Genomic DNA, 20,925 nt, shown 5'->3' with positions numbered 1-20,925 from the left:
AATTTTCCGCTACCATTCAGATCAATCTGACAGAATATCATCATATCCAAGATGGTTTTTTCATCTTCTTTTTTTTTTTTTTGCCTTTTTTTTGGGGGGCGGGGGGAAGAAATGAGTCTGGCCTAGAGGCATATTATCTGGATCAAAAGAGAGGAGCACCCAGAAAATGCTGTGGTAGCTTTTGAAGAAAAGAAAGAAAGAAAGAAACAACAGCAACAACAACAATAAATAAATAAATAATGAAGGTGGGAAGAAGAGGAACCTGGAGCTTCATATTCATGGAGCTTGCCGGTGCTGGAGAAGATAATGACCCCAACTTGAGGGTCACAGAGGATGGCAACCTCCTTGGCTTTCTTGAGCAAACCACTTCTTCTCTTCGAGAAAGTGACTTGCCTGTTTGTTGAATTGTCAATCCTCTTAATCGCAATCTTCCCTCTCCCCATTCTTCTAGGGCTTCTTCACACCTTCACCTTCCAGATCAACCAAACTACAACCATGCATCCTCAAATGAATCAGAATAATTTCCCAACATCACAGATAAAATAAAACTCAAAAATAATAAGTAGTAGTAGTAAAAATAAGATCGTCATAATTAATAGTGTGTATAAAATTAGAGAAAGAATTAAAAATTAAAACATATCATATCATATAGAAATTTCTCTGTTTGGTGATTTTTTTCAACTTTGCCCACGTGCATCCAGTCACATTTTGTAGATAAAATCATGAATATAGATATCAATATTGATTGAAACATATATAAAAAACATATAGTCAGTCATTTTCTAAACTTCATAGGAGAGTTAGAAGAAACATTATTTTTCATTCATTTTTGTTGTCATGGAAGGTTGTCAAGAAATTATTATAGGTAAATTATTTTAATTTCATGTAAGAAATTTTCATTGAGTAACTGAATATATTTTGGCCGAAGAAACTTAACAATATACTTCTAATGTTAAGAAAATAAAAATAACTTTATAAATTTAAAGGGCCAAATTAACATTTATTCTAAAATCTAAAAACTAAAAGCACGGTTCTTCCATGAGCATATTCCTATTCCGATTTGGTATGAAGTATTAAGAATAAGATTGAGAAGATCCATTAAAAAAGTATTTAATGCGAGGAATTGCTTATTACTTAAAATTGGACTAACCCATGTAGGTGGGATTAGATTGGTCAATCCCAAGTAACAAGCAATCTCTCGTACAATTAACCTTTTTCAATTCCAATTCCAATCTTATCTTTCATTCTTACTGCTTCATATCAGACAGGATCATAAGTTTCAAAAGCTTTTCTTCTGAAACCTCAATTATGTACATTTATAAAAGTTATTATTTCTTAAATGTATTATTTTCACTCAAAGCTGAAAACATAACAACTATATCAAACGTCAATGTAGCATAACATAGGCAAGTTGCATTTGACAAATTCGCCTGAAAAGATGTAACATTGACTTTGATATAATTTTAATGTTTTCCTTTTTTAATTAAAATATAAAGAAATATATGATAGCTTAGCATTACATAAATTAAACATTTTGAGAAATCTTACTGGTACTGAGAGCTAGAAAACTAATTTGGAGAGGTAAAAGAAATTAGTTAGATTAATTAATTATAACAAATATATTTTCACTTTTCTAAACTACTTTTTGTAATCATATATTACCTCATATCCTTAATATAAGACCTTATTTGACTTTTATTTTAATCCTAAATATAAAACACCAATCTACTTTGTCTCTCATATTTATTCTTTTTGTTAAGGTAGTCCTTCTAATAATAGTAGTTCTAGCCAATAAATTTTATTAACAAGGATATTTCAGGAACAACAACATCTATTTATTACAAATAACTAACTTAACTTATTTTTTTAATCTATTCAAATTAGTTAACTAACTCTTATATTTAGGACCGGAGGTAGTATATTGAAACTATTTCTTAGTTAGAACACTTTACAATTAATAGGCGTATTTTAGATAAAACATCATAGATTTAAGACAAAGTTGAATGAGGTATTATATTTAATACCAAATTTAATCTCTCAACTAGCTCTTATATTAAAACCTCGAGATAGTATAATTTAACAAAAAAAATTATTAAATTGCAAGAGTACTACTTTGTGCCATTTGGGTCAAACCTAGAGTTTTTGGGTCTTTCCGCGATTGAGCTAATTAGTTTTGAAAAATGGAAGTTTTACTTCCAAGAATAAGTAATGACCCTCACGTTTAGCATACAAGTCATTACCCACCACTATTTCATAGAATTTTCTCCAACCTAAAAGAATTTTCCAAATTTATAATATACTACCTCCTTTCTATAAAAACTACATAATTAATTTAAAAATATTAAAAAATTAGTTGAGTTGGTTATTTATAATAAAAGTTTGTTGACTTGTTTTTTTAAACTATCATCTTTAATCATATCTCTCTCTAATCATCTTTACCTATCATATTTGATGGTGGTTTTTTTTTATAATTGTCAAGCATTTTTTTTGCCCAAAAATAATTGTCAAGTATCAAATGTCAAATATTAACAAATTTATGGTAGTGAAGATTATTTAATTATCTAACGTGACTGGTTTCAACTTTTAAGTACATACAAGACTTTGCATGCCACACAAAAAAGCACATATATACACGAATTTTTTGAAAGTCTATCCTTGATTCACTGTTAATTAATTCGGCCCAAACTAATGGCCACTAAATAGAAATCATTAGGACTCACAAGAAAATAAACACATCGGTGTACCATGCATATTTAAAGGGCTATAATGATTACATGGAAGAAAACAACACAATATGTTAATAAAACTACGATACTACGAAAACAAGGGTTGAAAAATGCCAATGGAGAAGAAATGGCAAATAAACTGAACTAACATGAACACCAAAATGTTCAAAAATGAAGTGAGGAGGCATAAAAACTGACAAAGAAATCTACTATATTTTTGGATGCCTTCAGGTGCTTTCTGTTTTTGCTCTCAACTTTTAATTTAGTTGAAGCTAAATTATATATCTCTCATGAGCTTTATGCCATATACAAATAACCTCCTTAATATTTGATGAAACTTTACAACAAACTCCCCAATAGAAACTCTTATATTTATACAGATAACTTCCCTGCGATTAGTTTTGTTGATTGTTTATCCGCACATAACTTCAAATTTAAGAGGATTATCTGCATATAACTCAGTTTTAAGGGCTATATGCACAGAAAAAAAGTTAAGGAGTATATAATTAATAATTAGGGCTATCCGCACAAATTTAAAAGCTTAGAAAAGTTCATTATCAAGTTATAAAAATTTAAAACCTAAATCCAATATAGAATTATTAATTAAATTGCTTAGGAAGTTGAGTACTACGGCTCTTTTTTACAATTTGTTTATTCTGAAGTTGCATATATGACAAGTTTCTTGAGCTCCGATTAAAACGCACAGAGGTCATTCCTGATTGACATGAGTGATAAGTGACGAAAGAAACGGCATTCAGAAGAAATTAATATTCATTAAATATTGTCAACTCTTCTGGAAAATTCCTTTTTTTAATATTTCATTTATACACACACACACACACAAACAGCCTCGATGAATCAGTACTGCGGTATTTCATATTAGCAAAATAGCAGGCCGTGCATGCGAATCCATGTTGTGCTTTCTTTTCTTAATTCTTAGTCAATGTGCAATTTGGTACGATGGTGAAGTTAAAAAATAATAATAATAATACTTTTTTTATTTTAAAATAAAAAATGAAAAACATACTTATTGTCTAAGAATGAGAACGATTTCGTACGAAAAACACAGTACGTCATATAATAAAAATAAAAAGACAAGCTCTGTGGTTTTCCCACAACCTATGTCATCCCATTTTCTGTTCCAATATTTTTTTTTTGTTGACCAGCTTCTGTTCCAATATTAAACATGCACATGTGACCCCAAAAATGGCTGTCTTCTGCATGTAACGAGGTACAATTAGCAAAAGCCTGCCTTCCTCGAAGTTATACATCCAAGAGCAGTCAATGTTTAGCACGAAGATACTTACAATAACTATACGGAATTTCATCATATTCTGTTGGGAAAAAAAAGAGGAAAAAAGAATCCTATTTTGAAATATTTGAAAATATAAGAATCCTATTTTGAAATAATTTAAGTATAAGATTATAATTTATTTTGTCAATAGCTAGCCTTCTAACTAACTTAGTGGCATAAAAACTCTTCACCAAGTTGAAGTTTACTAGTTTAATCTTGCTTATAACCTCAAACTATTAAAAAGTTTGTTTTGATTATAAAGATAATATCACAATTTCAATAACCTCTTCTAGCCTAATAGCGATAAGTGGAGGATGTGACAACCGTTCTTCCAAAAACTCATTTAGATTAAATCAAATAATTTATTCAAAAGATTAACCATGATAGAAAAGAAGAAATCTTAAAATTATAAAATCAATATTATGGTTAAAAGGAATAAACTTATGTCACGAGTAACATCAATCATTAACCTGGGTCTTGGACTTCCAAAATCTAGAAATACCATTTAACCATTAGCCCAAACAAAACTCATACTTTCAACCATACAAGCTGATAAATCATTTTAAAATAAGTTATGGAGTCTATTAATCAAAAGTCAACACTTTCAAAAGAGTATCATATGCAAAGTCTTAGAAGCTTCTAGCCTTCTAACAGCCCTCTCATCAAATAGCAGCAATCAAAAGTTTTAGTTTACATATCAAAGTAGATGAGCCTTATATGACAATATATAATAAATCAGCTCATAAAACAAAAGAAGGGATGCTATACAAGCTATAACAGCACACACTAAGCCTTCGAGGCCCTCCCTAATAGACCACTACCTGAACTATCACCTGAAGATAGTGTCACATCCTGCCGAATATAGCATTGATAGAAGAGATGAAAATTTGGTTGAGGGCCAATAGGGAAAGAAGGTTGGATGAGAAAACTAAGTATGGTGTGAAATCCAAAAAATGTCCGGATTGGTATTTTCAAATTAAAATGGAAAAATTTGAGAAAAATTGTAGAAAAATTCCTAAAAATGGGAAATTGGTGAATTAAAGGTTTTGGAACCTCAATGAAGGCCCTAGAGGTGAATTCAGTTTCAAAATGAATTATTACGGAATTTCCCGAATACGGAGGTTTTTCGGGAAAACAGTGAAAAATTAAAGGAGAATAATTATTATAAATAGCTAGAAGCATCAATAATTCCCAAAAAAAATATGTATTAAGTATCTAAATATTTATGGGAATTTATAAAATTGGTTTCAAGCCTTGAAAGTACAGGAATTAATTTTAGGGAATTTATTTTCCCACAATAACTCTGATAGAGGCCTAATCAAGGAAGATTCAAAATAAATACCTAGAGGTAGCCAAAAATTCTGAAAATTTTCAAATCATGTTATTATATTAAAAGGTGAATTATCATGGAGAGAAATAAATTTTTGGAGGCCCAGAGAAATAAATTTCTGGGGTTACGAGTGAATAGTAACCGATAAAATTCCAAAATGTTTTGGGATTTTGATTTGGGTTATGGGCCATCTTTTTGGGCCATACTAAAACATGTGTGGGACCCAAATTGGGCCTATAATGAAGCCCAATTTTGTGATAATTTTGGAGGCTTCAAATTAATTTAAAAAAAACCCAAAATTAGTGGATAATTGTTGGAAAAATCTAGAATTTGGACATATGGATGAATCTGAACCTTTCTTGCATTTCGATGGCTACCAAATAACCCCCCCTAGGTGGCCTTTAGTCCTGAAAAATGGGGGAAGAAGTGGCAGAAATGTCTGCTTATAAATACCCCCTAAAATACAAGGAAAAATGTTAGAAAATGGGAAAATATAAGGGGAGGTGCTGCCCATTTCATTTTTGAGCTGGAGACTGAATTTGATAAGGGCTTTTGGACAAGGAATCATCTAACTTTCATCAAGACATGTTCAAGCCTTGCTATCCCTAAGATTTAAATTAGTTTTGGTTAAGTTTTTGCATGAAAATCAAGGGGGAGATGCTGTCCATTTTCGGTTTGAACATGTGATCCTTAGGAAAGCATAGAAACCTTAAATTTCAAGTGGAATAAGCAAGTTTAAGTGGTGTATGGATTGATTTTTGGAAGAAAACCCAACATAGGGTTTATATACATCAATTCGGCCAAAGGGGGAACTTGATGTAGCAGCTTCTTTTGCTACAATTTGATGATTCCAATGGGTTTAAAATGTGTTTTTGTGTAGGGATAAACTAAAGGGAGGTGTGTAAAATCATTGGAATCAAAAATGAAATTTTTGGAAACCATATACCCCCTATTCAGTCAAACCAGTTTGAAAGGGAAGGAGTGTGATTTTTATGAATCTGATTAGATATTTGGATTCTACACGAAAAATTGTGTAGGAATAGACTGAGAGATTGATGGAAACGAAGAGGGAATAATTATGTTAAAAATCAAAGAAAAGGGGGGAATTAAGAAAGTTTTAAGATTAAGTGTTGCATTTAAGTTGCATAATCGTTGATGTAGCTTGGAATTACACTTGAACTGATAGGTTTTGTAGAAGAAATTCAAGGAGAGCATGATTCCCTTAAGGAGGCTAAATTGTACCAAGGATTAAGAGGTAGCATTGAATTATAATTTGATTGTTTATCTTGCTTGTTTAATATGATTATGTTGTTGAATTGAGAAATTATGTGGTGATAATGGTTGACTTTATGACATTTGATTGTGCTCTGGCCAAATGCATAGAAACATGTTAATGTGAAGGTGTTGATGTTTCTCCTTTGGTATGATACAAAATATGGTTTTATGTGATTTGAGGATGTTTTGATATTTTATGACATGTCACATTATACTTGCTTGATTTACATGATGATTGTAATTCATTATGACAAACTCAATTATTTTTATATATTTTGGTATCTTTTATATGAGTTTTGTCAACTTAATTGGTCCCTTTTTGCCTTAATTGATTTATTTTATTTTATTTTGAATTATTATTTTATAGGGGCAAAATTGTCATATTTCGGTTTAATTGTGACTAATTGATTTTTTAGGACAATTAATGCTACCTTATCTTTGAATTTTTGCTTGCAGGTTTTTGGAAGATTAAGAAAATTAAAAAATAAAAATTAAAAAAAATAAAAATAAAAAATAAAAGAAAAAAATAAATTAAAAAAATAAAATAATAAAAGGGGCGTTTTGCTCCCCCAACCTAATATCCAATATTCATCATCATCAGTTGGAGCTTAGAGGCAGACAGAGGAGCTGGGACGAAAACAGAGGAGAGGCGAGGGAGCTGACGGAGACGCTAAGCGACGGCAGAGGGGGAACCTCCCTTCATCACCATCGTCTTCATCCCTTCTTCTTCTCAACGCGACCACAAAACCAGAGGTGAGCAGGAGCTGGACGACGGCACTCATCATCTTCTTCTTTTCCTCCGTCTAGAATCAACAGCGACCAGAACGGAGCTGACAGAACCAGAGGAGACCAACGACGGCGATCATCTTTCCCCTCTCTGTGTTGCGACAGAATCAGAGGACCAAAGGAAGCTCAACGGTGTCATCTTCTTCCTCTTCACCGCTGCCATCAACGAAGAAGAAAGAAATCATTCATTCATGGAAACCCGTAGCAGAATTTTGAATATGGCAATTCTCATGGCAATTCGTGGCTAAGGTTGTATAATCTTCCAATTCAACAACGATGGCAGGAGCTTGAATCATCAAAGGGGAGTTCTAGTTGCTTTAATTTCTTACTCAATAATTGTTTAACACTTCCTAGGTCTTATGATAGTTTTTCTGATTGTTGGGAGAATTTTTATTGTTTAATCTGATTATTTGTGGAGATTATTGTGACTGGATTATTGTTTAGCATTTGATATTGGGCTGTTTATAACTTTAATTTCAATTATAACGTTGTGGTTATGACATTTGTGTTGAATTTAGAGTTAATATATTGTGATTTTCTAAGGTGGCTTAGAATTTTGGATCATATTGTCTTTTGCTAACTTTAATTCTGTTGTTTTGGATTTAAGAGTTCTAATTAAGCATTGGTTTTTAGCATCCTTAATCCCATTTTATTAGTCTGGTTGCAGTTAGTAAGTTGGGATTTTAGGAAAATATTTTGTGGCAATTCGAGGTGGCTTGGTTGTTGGATTAAAAGCTTAATTATAATTCTTGATTCATTATTTCAACTTCCGTATCTTTTGGAGTGAGGATTGCCTGCGTTGTTGAATTGGAGGATTGATTATTACCATTGTTATTTATGTGTTTCATTTTCATTTCTTTAATCTTGATTCATTTTAATCACTTTTATATAAAAACAAAAAGATAAAATATTTTAATTTCAATTTAATTCAAGGTGTTTACTTAGAAATTCTCAAATCAAAAATCATTTTTATAGTTTAGGTTACTTGCATTTATTTACTAGGATTTAATTTCGTTTTCGGCTCCTTAAAGTGAATACAACCCGGATTGTGCACTATATTGCATTAATTCAGTTAATTTTTGGAGTAACCCCAAAGCAACAAATTAAGGGCAAGTTAACTTCACATTACTACTGGGATTTCCATGAAATCTCATTTCCCTCAATGATAAATAATCAATAGGAACCTCGGGGATATGTTCAAGAACAGGGAGATGGGATATTGACAGAAGGAGTTATGTTACAAAAGCATATGGAAGCGATTTACCATCTTTGTATATGTATGACATTTGTTATGTAATATTATGCATATGCATGGACTATATTGAAATGTGTATCTATGATATAGATACCTTATATTTAAACAATTACTCAAGGAATTATGGTTAAAGTATGTGTTGTATGATGAGAAAAGCTAGATGAAAGGAAAAGAAAAAGAAAAAGCAAGAATGGTATGAGAAAAGGGATAAAAGTTGACTTTTTGGGAGTAAAGTTTGACCAATGTGATTTTGAGCACTTGGATGAATCTGGACTGAAATTTGACACACTTATAGATATTATTTTTAGCTTTAAAACAAGTGGCAATTTATTAAATTTGGAGTTTTGTATAGAAAGTTATGCCCTTCTAAAGTTGGGCATAAATCTTGGAAAATTGAAAAATGACCAAATGAACAGTACCACTTTGAGCGAGATCTGGGATTGATACATGAGGTCTAGATACCAGTGAGTATTTTTCCTTTAAAGAGCATGTCAAGAGCTTTTCATAGAACTTAGAACCACTTTGTTTTGAGTTTTCTACAATTAGTTATGAATTTTTAAAATTGACCCAAATTGTTATGAATAGTGTACGGAAATCAGAAAATGGAAATTGAGATTAAAATTTTCTCACACTTAAGACTTGTATAATGATTCCAAATGGTTCCAATTGACGTATAATGAGGTAATAAAGGAGATGTGGCAGATAGCAGAAACCACAAGGTGAGACAAAAACCTCAATAACTAGTTTTCCAACTCATTATACATACTAACATATGCTTGTGGGGTATCAAGTGGGACAATTATTAATTCTCAAGAAATATAAATGTATCAATAGAAATATAAAACACGTATACTAAAATAATCTTAATTATCCAAACTCTCACTATGGGATCTAACACACAAGCTATATAAGTTTATCCCTCACTATGAGAGATTAATCAAACATATAGGCCTATCCCTCGTTTTGGGGGATGAATAAGAAGCGACAAGAGAATATCCCTCACTGTGGGGGATGAATGAAGCCATCAACCAATATACACCAATGGCAGCCTTGCCACGTGACAAAACAGAACTCAACTCAAAATCCAAATAACAACCAATTATTCACACAATATAACGAGAAATATCTCAATCTTTTCTCAATATAATCTATAATGTATAAATTATATATTTTTCCAAACATCTTAGTCACAATTTCAAAAGTCCCACCAGATAATTTTCATAGCTCATGAGGTATAACGTATCTACTTGGGTTCCAAATAGCACATCATTATTCCAAAAGAGCAAAATACTCACAAACAACATATTAGCACATATAACAAATGAAAAGTAGTTACCTCTCATCAAAGCAATCAAAAGGATTACCACAAGGTTAATCCCTTACTCAACCAATAATTAATTTACATAATTAATATAACCACATATTAATATAAGCTAATTAATTAATTAATCTTATATATTCTAATTTAATTTAATTTAATTTAATTTAATTTTTATTCTAAATTTTTGCAACTCTCATAACCCAAAATTAAGTTTTTAGAAGTAATTTATAATTTTCTATCAAACCAAACTATTCACTTACATCCTCTAAATTATTTACTTTAATAAAAAAAAATTTCAAATTTTCTAAATATGAAATTATTATATTTTAAATTCTAAAAATCCTATTTGAAGTTTAAACCTCAAAACCAATAATAAAAAATTTAATAGTACCTCAAATATTTATAAATAAATAATTTAATCAAAATTTTAATGGTATAATTATCATATTTTTTCTCCAGAAATAATGAAATTTTTAGCTAAAATAATTATTTTAAAACTTCCAGTCACCCAATAAATAAAACTAAACTAATTAAAATCTCAATAATATGTCAAACAATCCAAATAAATTATTTGACTTAATTTTGATCAGTATAAATATGATATAATTCATAAACAACAGATTTCTCAACTAAAAATTAATTTTTTAAATACTAAAACCAACAAATAGACAAATCTAAACTAATAGAAATTAACTACTCATTTATCTCTAAATTTTTATAGTTATCTATTATCAAAACTCCATACTTACCCCATTTCGAAGTCTCAAAATTTTCTCTAATCACTAAAATAATACTGCCATTAAAAAGTTTAAAATATATAAAAAATATTTATGAAAAGATTTTGATGAAAAAAGTAATTTTATGTACCTAAATTATTCCTAAAGCTTGTCATCTCCTTCACAATAACCGTCAATTTGCTCCTCTCTCTCTCTCTCTCTTGAGGAAGGGTAAATGAAGTGTGGGGTAATCTTTAATACCCCTCACACATTTATTAGGGGGAGCTCCCCTAATAAATTCCTTCCTCACTTTCCACCGATCTTTGGGTAGAAAATTATTTCTGTTTTTTAATAAAATATTATTATTTTATAATAATACAATATTATTTATTTTATTTATTACTTATTTTTTTAATTATTATTTTCATATAAATTCTAAAATAAAATTTAGGATATTATAGAAGATCATAAGTTTAACTCTGTTTATAACATGAAGTTGTTAGTACCTACTTGTCCTCTTTAATTTAATAAAAATTTTAAATTTATTTTGTTTTTTATATTTATAGTTTTTTTTCTTCAAACTATTCTTATTGATTGTGTATGTTAAATGAGAATTTTCATAAATGAAGTAGTTTTTAATACAAATAATTAAAAATTGATATTTTAGAAAAATTAGCACTCGTTTTTTTTTCAAATAACTAACTTAACTAATTTTTTTAAATATATATAAATTAATTGTCTAGCTCCTATATTTTAAAATTGGGAGTATTTAATAAATGAACACGATGTATTTGTTGTTTTGACGTAATCGAGCACCTTAATGCTTATATGATTACACTCGACGTCTTAACGATGTTTGTACAAGTCTTAAGATAAATTATAGTTATACTATGAATTATTAATAACCAAACATGGGTCCTTTGCTACTAAATTACCTTGTTATTTGGCACCAATTATTGAAGGGCAAGTAGCTTAATTATATTTATTTATACATACTTAAATTGTTAAGAATTATTGTGATATCCAGTAATGTATAAGTCTTACTCTATGATGCAGTTGTCATTGGAGTTTGTGTATTTCTTGTCCCATTGACAATGTCATCTACTGGTTTGATCCCTTGGGTCTCGTCCAAACGGTGAGATGAGGGGCGTTTTCAACACGTAAGTACCTTAATGTAGATCAATAATTTTGTTTTCAATATAAATTATTTAACTTGTGCTTTCATTTGCTTATAGGGCTTTAAAGACTTATTATATAACCGGTGGGAAGCGTTCCGGGAAAAATGGCTCAACAACTTGGGTATATCCTAGTGTGAGTACTTTAAATTGAAGTTCTTTCATTGATGGCAGTTATTTTATATATGAATTTGGATTATCATTTCCTTGTGATTTGCAGTGTGCTAAGCAACAAGGGCCAACAGAGTGCGGATATTACATTATCCGTTATATGTTTGAGATTATTGAGAGCGGATGTATTACAAAATTTGATGAGGTAAGTAAATATAATTTTAGTTTTGTAATAGTTGAATTTTTAAATTGAATTGTTACTTATTTTATTTTCTTCCTATGTTTAAATTTGTTCATTTGTCAATTTACAGATTTTTGATAATGATTGTTCATATACTATTGATGACATTAACTTCATCCGAGACCTTTTGGCACAGCAACTGCTTCAAGAATTGTGGTCCAGGGATTGAGCAAGTTTATGTTTAGAGACAATAGGATCAATATTGACTTTTGTAATTTGTTCTTCTTTTTTGACTAGTTAGTTAATTAATGTGTCTATATAGATGAAGTTATGATGTTGATATGTCTTGGCTGAAAATATTGACTGGTTCATACTATTTCAACTTGCTGGAAAGTGGCTATTATGGCTATTGTGGCTGTAGGAGAAGCAGTATATACGAACTGAATCTTTTTTTAAAAGAAACAGACGTGAATTAACGTCTGTTTATCAAAAAACAGACGTGAATTCACGTCTGTTAATTTTAAAACAGACGTGAATTCACGTCTGTTTTGGCAAACAGACGTTAATTCTCGTCCGTTCCAAACAGAAGTAAAAAGGGGGTACTTTTTATGTCCCTTCTTTTCATGTCCCCTGCAAAACAGACGTAAAAAGTCATCCAAAACAGAAGTAAAAAGTCTTCATTGTAGTAGTGACAGTCAAAACAGCAGCAACGCAACAGCAGATGACCTATTCTTAAATAATCATCTCTAGTTAGTATGGCTTCTAAAGAGATACTACCTCCGATCTTTAATATAAGAGCTAGTTTTATTTTTATTTTAGTCCCAAATATAAGACTCTAATCCACTTTGTTTCTCATATTTATTCTTTCTTTTCAAGTCAGTACTTATAATAATGGTTGTTCTAACAAGTACATTTGATCAATAAGGATATTTTAGGAAAGAAAATACTTATTTATTACAAATAACTAACTTAACTAGTTTTCTCAATCTACTCAAATCAGTCAACTAGCTCTTATGCTGAGGATCGGAAGTAGTAATTAATATGTATTCAACAAATAGCTCTGGCCCTAAAAAAATCAACGAATTGAAAACACCAATTTTCAAGCATTAATTATAAGCTTAGCCTTGAGGAGAGAAAAACTTGAAAAATTCCTAACAATTAAACGATCCAAGTGATAAACTACAAATTAGAAACATAAATAAAAAGGAGAATTATACTAGGTCCTAAGAAAGAAAAATAATTACTAAAAAATTCCAGTAACAACCTAAACATTCTGTAATGACAAGTTCCAGAGAGTAGAAAATAACAACTTTTAAAACTTGTTTGGTATTTTTTTTTTTTGGAATTTTATTGTAATTCTCCTTAAATAAAAAGATATGATCTTCCATGAAAATGTAGTAGAAAGAGTACCTCAACGAAAATGTGGTGATCAATACGAAAACTAATCAAATATATAGATGAAAAAATTAAATATAATATTCATAGTATAGCGATGGATGCAAGAACCCAGTTTATTCATATACGAAATGCCAAAATACTCATAACCCTCCTTAACTTTAGTTCTAGTGCATGTAATTCCCCACCTTTAAAAGTTTAAAAAGCAAATCCTCAATTTTCATATTTTGACCCCACCTTTAAAAATTTTAAAAGTAAACCCTCAAGTTTTATATTTTGACATTTAATATCCTACCGTTAAAATCATTGTTAAGTATGACAGAATGGGTGTCGCATCATGTTATCAAAAATTATGTGGCAGATGACATATAATTTAATTTATTATTAAAAATTATGTGCCACCCGTTCCGTTAGGTTTAATAGTATTTTAACCATAGGATGTTAAATGTTAAAATATGAAAGTTAAGGGTTTGATTTTTAAAATTTTAAAGATGAGATAGATTATATGCATCAAAGCTAAAATTAAGGGAAGTTATAAGTATTTTGAACTATAAGAAAATAAATAAGTGAGAAAGAAGATAAGGCAAGAAATGTTGTTGCGTTTGTAAATGATTCTTTAAATTAGGAAAAATTAATTTCCAAGCCCAAATGATTTCACTTAATTTCTTAGTTAGGTGCCTGTGTGTGTATATTTGTCATGTCTTTATAGGCCGTTTACGTGAATTTTAATTATATTTCTGTAATTTTTTTTATCAGGTTCTTATAATTTCACATGATTTTTACAAATTTTTATAATTTCAGGTGACTGATAAAATGAAAAAAAACAAGGATATAATTATAAATCAGGTGAAAGTGTGGAATTCTAAGAATTTGATGAAAAAAATATATGGAGGATTGATTAAAAATTTCATAAAATTATAAGAATCGACAAAAGAAAAAAAAAACTATAAAGTTCATCTATGTATATTTTGAAAAGTCAAAAAATGGAGGCTGCAACTCTCAGACAATATATGGTTCATTTTTTTTCTCCCTTGGTTTTTTGGGGCCATGATAATAAGGTTCACTTTCACTTTAAGTCGTAAAAAAGAAGCAAACAAAAAAAAAATTCTGATAACTGGCCGTACCGTTTTGTTGTTGATAAGTGTTTAGGAGGTGTTTGGATGGAAACCAAATCATGGTTTTAGAAGTGATTTTATGATATACGAAGTAAATATATATAGGAGTTTATCTCAATTTGTGAAAAAATGTTTTTGAGAAGCACTTTTCATAGTCAACTAACATTCAATTTATATATTTGAATTTAATATATCAGTCTTGTTTGGATTTTATTGGCTGCAATTGGTCCACTCCACGTGACCTTGTTCTTGTAGATATCTTGACGAAGATTTATTTCCTTAAATAATCAAAACCCTAAATTATTTTAATCTAAAGAACAGAGAAAACAGACATTTAACATTTTGTTTATAATGCTACGAACTAAGTTTAGCCAAGTGTCAATCATCGAGCAAATATATATATAGATGGGATGCATCGATCATGGCGATCAAAGTGTAGCCCTATTTATCTTAACATTATCTTATTATTCCAACAATGGAAAACGACACTTTCTTTATAATTACTCTTTTGTAAGTTCTTGGCCAACTTGCCTATTTTAAATTACTTAATTGAACTAATTTAATTGGAAAAATGTAGACTATCTTAAGTGCTACATATTATTTCTTATTCCTTTCACATGCACTAGCGTTCCCGTTGAGATAGGATTGTAGGTGATCCGAAGAACGTTTAATTTATTACTACTAATTAGATTCTAAATTAACCATGCTAAAGACTAATGAGTATATATATCCCATCTAATTCTATTTATAAGCTTTAAATTTGAAAAGGGACATGATCCATTTTATAAGACTCAATTCACAATTATCTCAACATTTAATGCATTTTTTTGGTTGCACCCTTAATTATTATTCTCTCTCTTTTGTTACACTTTTTCTCATTACATTCTTCCACACATTCATCTTTTTCCTTATTTATTATAAGGAAATATTTGAAAATAAAAGTGTATTTCTTATTTATTTATTGCTTTTAACTAATTTATCATTATACACAAATCGGTTATTTGAAGCATATAGTACCTCTGATTCTTAATATAAGACCCAGTTGACTGATTTGGGAAGATCAAGAAAATTACTAAATTGCTTTAAATTATTTATATTTATCATTTTTATTCAAACTAATGGCCTCACTTAGAAATTGCTATATAATTTAATGATTCGTGTAAGTATTTTAAGAGAAATCATATAACATATGTTATAATTAAGTATTACCTTTGGGTCCTTAATATAAGAGCTAGTTAATTAATTTGATTATATTAAGAAAAGGGAAAATTGCAAAAAAAGACCTTGGAATTGTAAAAACGCAAATAGGGACCCTTGACAACTTCACTTTAGGTTTTGACAAGAATAATATGCCCTGAAGTTGTCAAAACCCAAAGTGAAGTTGTCAAGGGTCCCTATCTGCGTTTTTGCAATTCCAAGGTCTTTTTTTGCAATTTCCCCTTAAGAAAATTTGTTAAGTTAGTTTTGTAATAAATAGGTGTTATATTTCCTAAAATATTCTTGTTAATTATGTGTATTAGCTAGAACTATCATTTAATGGAGCCTTTAACATGAGCAATTACTATAAGGACTATTTGAAAAAGAATAGATAAATATGAGAGACAAGGTAGACTGGGGTTTTATATTTAGGACTAAATTAAAAGTCAAATTAACTCTTATATTAAGGACTGAAGGTAGTCATTTAGTAACTTTTTTAATCTTCTTAAATTAGTTAATTGATTCTTATATTAAGTAGCAGAGCTAGTAATAAGGATCGTACGGATTATATATTAGCTAATTCGAATATAGGTAACCATTTGACATAAGTGTAAAACGGCTAGGCAAGCATCCTTTCTAAGCCAAGTGCGGAAGATACAATTTAAAAAGTGTGATCAGTGACATCTTTATACATATTGCATGGCAGATCTGTTGTGGCAAGAATTACACCAGTTGCTAATGACAACAGGTTTAGAAACTCAATTTTTTCTTTTTCTCCTTTTCTTCTAGATGATTTCTACCTGTCTCTAAGAACAGGTCTGAAAAATAATTTTTTTCAAACATTGATTGTACAATCAGTTTAGAAAGTGATGAGTTTTCTAAACGGCTTTTAAGTTCTTAATCTAGTTTAAAAATTTATTTTATTTTAAAATAAAATTTTCAATACTAGGGTCTATCTTTGAATGCTGTGTTTGCTTAACTTGGAAGAGCATCAACTATAATACCTCATTACACACATTGAAGTGATTTTCTGTAAAAGGGCACTTGACACAGCACTTTAATTTGTTACACAAATGGCCTGCACAACAGGCGCAATCACTAAAATTTATATTGACCAAACAATTCATATATTATACTGATTTATGGAGACAAATTAACAATTAAATGATGAGCTTGAATTTTTAATGGATTTAACAGCACGAGGTGTCAGATTGATGTGATTTGTTTTTCAGGGTGCAATTGGCGCGTAGGCTGTAAAGATGTCTTTGGATTTGTTCTTCACATTTCCATTGTTCTTTCCTTTTTTTTGGTCATCACATTTCAACTGTTCAAAAGCACATGACACTTTTTTTTTGGGCCATTAGCAAAATATCATCCTAGGTCAACCGAAACAAGTGCAAAGTCTTTCTTCGCTTACTAAATTTGCTTTAGTCATGTTAGATTAGGGGAGTTTTAGAATGAAATCATGGTTCTTAAAATGAGTCATTTTTCTCCTTTTTCTTTTTGATATAATTTAAGATATACCCGAGTCACTTTAGATTTGAGACTAATCTCTGTCTAGGCAGAAGTGTCCAAGTTAAAGCCTTTCTAATAAATATGTTTTTTGATATTTGAATTTGTATTCTCCTTACTCACAGTTTGTTGGTTAAAAATAGGTCATTTTTCATTGTTTAGTGTAGTATTTAGTGAGTTTGTACCTCCTGTGCATTAAGAGTTAATTAGACATTATATTTGGTCCTAAATACAAGCTTTCAATCCATTTTGTCTCTGATTTTATAATTTTTTTCCAAATAATCCCTGTTGATTGTATTATGAACATATTAAATGGCTCCTACTAAAAAGTAATTCCAAAGCACATAGTTAAAAAAGGTAGTAGTATAAGGAAGTCAATACACATTAATATTTGTCATCATAAATAATCAACTTAACTAATTTCTTAATAATTGCAAATTAATTATACAACTCTTTTATTTAGTAGCACAGCTAATATTTTGAAAATGGCTTTGGAGTATATTTCATTGCAATATGAAAGTGTTTAATGACATTTTTTAAGGGAAGTATTTAACGATAGTGTTACTATTTATAAGGGACTAGAAACAAAAAGCAATGCAAGTACTGTGATTTTTGGAGAGGCTAACTTGATTACTGATTGGTTTAACAAAGCTACCCTTAAAGTGTGCCCTTCGTATTGGATTCTTTGTTCACCACCTTTTTATTAAATTTGCCGAATAGTGATGTTGATAATAGCGTTTTGGGTGAAGAAGAACATGCGGAAGTTAGCTGAGTTGGTGTCTTTGTGGTGTTTTTCCTTTGTTTTTTTTCCTTTCGTTGTTCATCTTTGATTTTTAGACTTCGTTAGGTCGTACTTCCTTCAATTTTTATTATAAGTTTCAAATAACTAATTTATTGGTAACAAATAATTAGTTAAAAGCAATAAATAAGTTAGAAATATATTTTTATACTCAAATATGCCCTTATAATAAATAAAAAAATGAAAGAAAATGTGCAGAAAAATATTATAAGAAGAGATATAGCAAATAAGAGAGAATAAATAATTACAAAATCGAGAAAGAAGATATTAAATGTCAAAATAAACATAAATTGAAGCTTATAAAATAGACTACACCTGTCTCTAACTTAAAAGCTTATCAATATGACTGATGGAAGGAGTATTTTATTTCAATGATATATGGCTTTTAATCAACTGGATTTCAGTTGGTTAGTTAAAAGCCATTTTACAATAAGACCGGAAAGAGTATGCTATTGATTTTAGTTATAATCAAGACTTTGGTAGCATCAAAATTAGCGAAGAACTCAACTCTCTCTACCTTGGATAGGTAGATAGAAGTTGGCACCAAAAAAACAAAAGAAAAAGAAAGAAAGATAACTAGATAGAAATCGTTGCTGTTTTGGAATATTTTGTGGGAATATACTTATTCGTCATGTCCCAGGTCGACACAAATATGGCCCAAATTTCCTTGTTATTTTGAGTAATTCCTCATAATTTAAAGGTTTAGCAAATGATTAGTGATTTGAACTACAAATTCTTCTACTCAAATCTATAAGGTAGAGAGATTGTTTTCATTCCTACCCTTCTATATATAAATCACATTGTTAAATTTTTCATATAGATGTATAATTGTATCCTTCATTTAGTATTTATGTGAACAAGCTATTAAAATATAGACAATATATATTTAATAGAAATAAAGTTAAAAAGTTATTAATTTTAAAATATTAATAAATTTTAATTTAAAATTTTTCTTGACTCTAATAAAATATGTTTGAAAGCTGATTATAAATAGAATTGGAGGAACATAAAATGGAGTTCTGTAAAAATAAGTAAATTTTAACTGCTTCACATTGTCTAAGAAAGAAAGCTTATCTTAAGCTAGTTGAGTCATAATGTGTTTCTCTTCTTATTTGCATTAAATTTCATTTATTTCAAATTCTTCTTCAACTATATTTTTATGCTTGCATCTACGAAATTGTAACAAAGGACCCAAGAATCCAATCATTTGATAATAACTCCTTTGATCCTATTTATAGGGTACTACAAAAAAAACAGGGTATTAGTGACGGAATTTAGTGACGGAATTTTATTCTGTCGCTAATTCCTCACAAATTCTGTCACTAAAATTAGTGACGGAATTTAGTGACGGAAAATTTCCATTGTTAAATTAGTGAAGGATTAGCGACCGAATTTTATTCTGTCACTAACTTAGAGACAGATTAGTGACGGAATCTTATCCATCACTATATTCTGTCACAAGTCCATCACTAATTTTGTTTTAAATGATTAGTGATGAAAATTAGTGATGGAATACCGATCCGTCACTAACTCTCATTTTGTGACTGAAATTAGTGACGGAAAAATTTCGTCACTAGTTTTCGTCGCAATTCCATTACTAATCCGTCATAAAAAAAAATATAACTATATAACAGTTATTTTTTAAACTTATTATTAAAATAAAAATATAATATATCATAATTTTTAAATAATATATTGTATAAAAATTAAAAATACAAATATTATAAAGAAAAATAAAAAATATAGTATACTTATTATTTTATTAAATATTTTAATAAAAATATAAATTATCAGAAATTTTTTACTAAAATATAAAAATTAAATTCAAATAAATAATAATATATTAAATTATGTATATAATATTTATTATATATTTGTATTTGTTATTAGAAATATTATATATATATATTTATTTTTGTAAAAGCATTTCATAGGTGCTTCTTAGCTTAACTGGCAAAGGTTTTAGCATGTGCGCAGGAGATCTCAGGTTCGAACCAATACTTTTTTGTAAATTGGCTCAATTTGTGACGTGGCAATGATGTGGACAAGGCAATGACGTGGTGATGATGTGGCTGCATAGGTGGCATCCAATGATGGACACGTGGCAATGATGTGGATGAAGAGATGACGTGGCAACATGGGAGAGAGAGAGAGGAGTTGGTGATGTGACAGCCATTGATAACGTGGTGGGTCATGGTGATGGACACACGGTGATGATGTGGTATTTTAAATTTACAAAATAAAAAAATTTAGCTTTGGATTAATGACAGAAATTTCCGTCACAAATCTATCATTATTTTGTGACAAAATTTTTGTGAGATATCTGTTACTAATTAGTGACGGAAAATTTCTGTCATTAATTTTCGTCGCTAATCTGACAGTAATTCGCCTCTAATTAGCAACAGAATTTTAAATTCCGTCACTAATTATTTAGTGACACGGTGAAATTAGTGATGAAAAAAAATCCTGTCACTAACTAAATTCTGTCACTAATTTTCCGTCACTAAATTTCGTTGTTAATTTGATTTTTTTTTTTTGTAGTGGGGTAAAAAAGAGAAAATTTTTTTGATCCTATTTATAAGTCATTTCATTAAATTTTAGTATGGATATACTATTTTATTATTTATTTATAAGAGTACAGATAATTACCTTTTTTGAATAATGTATTTATTACATAAGAATAAGTTGAAAAGTTGTTATACTCGTATTTTAGTATAGAGTTAATATAATTTAAAAT

General features: G+C 29.4%; 1 protein-coding gene and 1 long non-coding RNA gene across 2 annotated transcripts in view; one reads left to right on the top strand and one right to left on the bottom strand.

Annotated features, from left to right (window-relative positions):
* Positions 1–20,925, bottom strand: part of LOC114728536 (agamous-like MADS-box protein AGL21) — a 40,997-nt gene that overhangs the window by 9,210 nt on the left and 10,862 nt on the right. The gene's annotated exons all lie outside the window — the stretch shown is intronic.
* LOC114728537 (uncharacterized) lies at positions 12,068–12,590 on the top strand. The gene is made up of 2 exons (XR_003738674.1): positions 12,068–12,194; positions 12,301–12,590. It is a non-coding gene; the product is annotated as an uncharacterized LOC114728537 (long non-coding RNA).

The sequence above is a fragment of the Neltuma alba genome, unplaced genomic scaffold (assembly GCF_004799145.2).
Source record: "Neltuma alba isolate B1F8T4 unplaced genomic scaffold, ASM479914v2 tig00012544_pilon, whole genome shotgun sequence".
Classification (NCBI taxonomy): domain Eukaryota; kingdom Viridiplantae; phylum Streptophyta; class Magnoliopsida; order Fabales; family Fabaceae; genus Neltuma; species Neltuma alba.
Note: the sequence above shows the minus strand (reverse complement) of the source record. Positions and strands in the feature narration are given on the sequence as shown.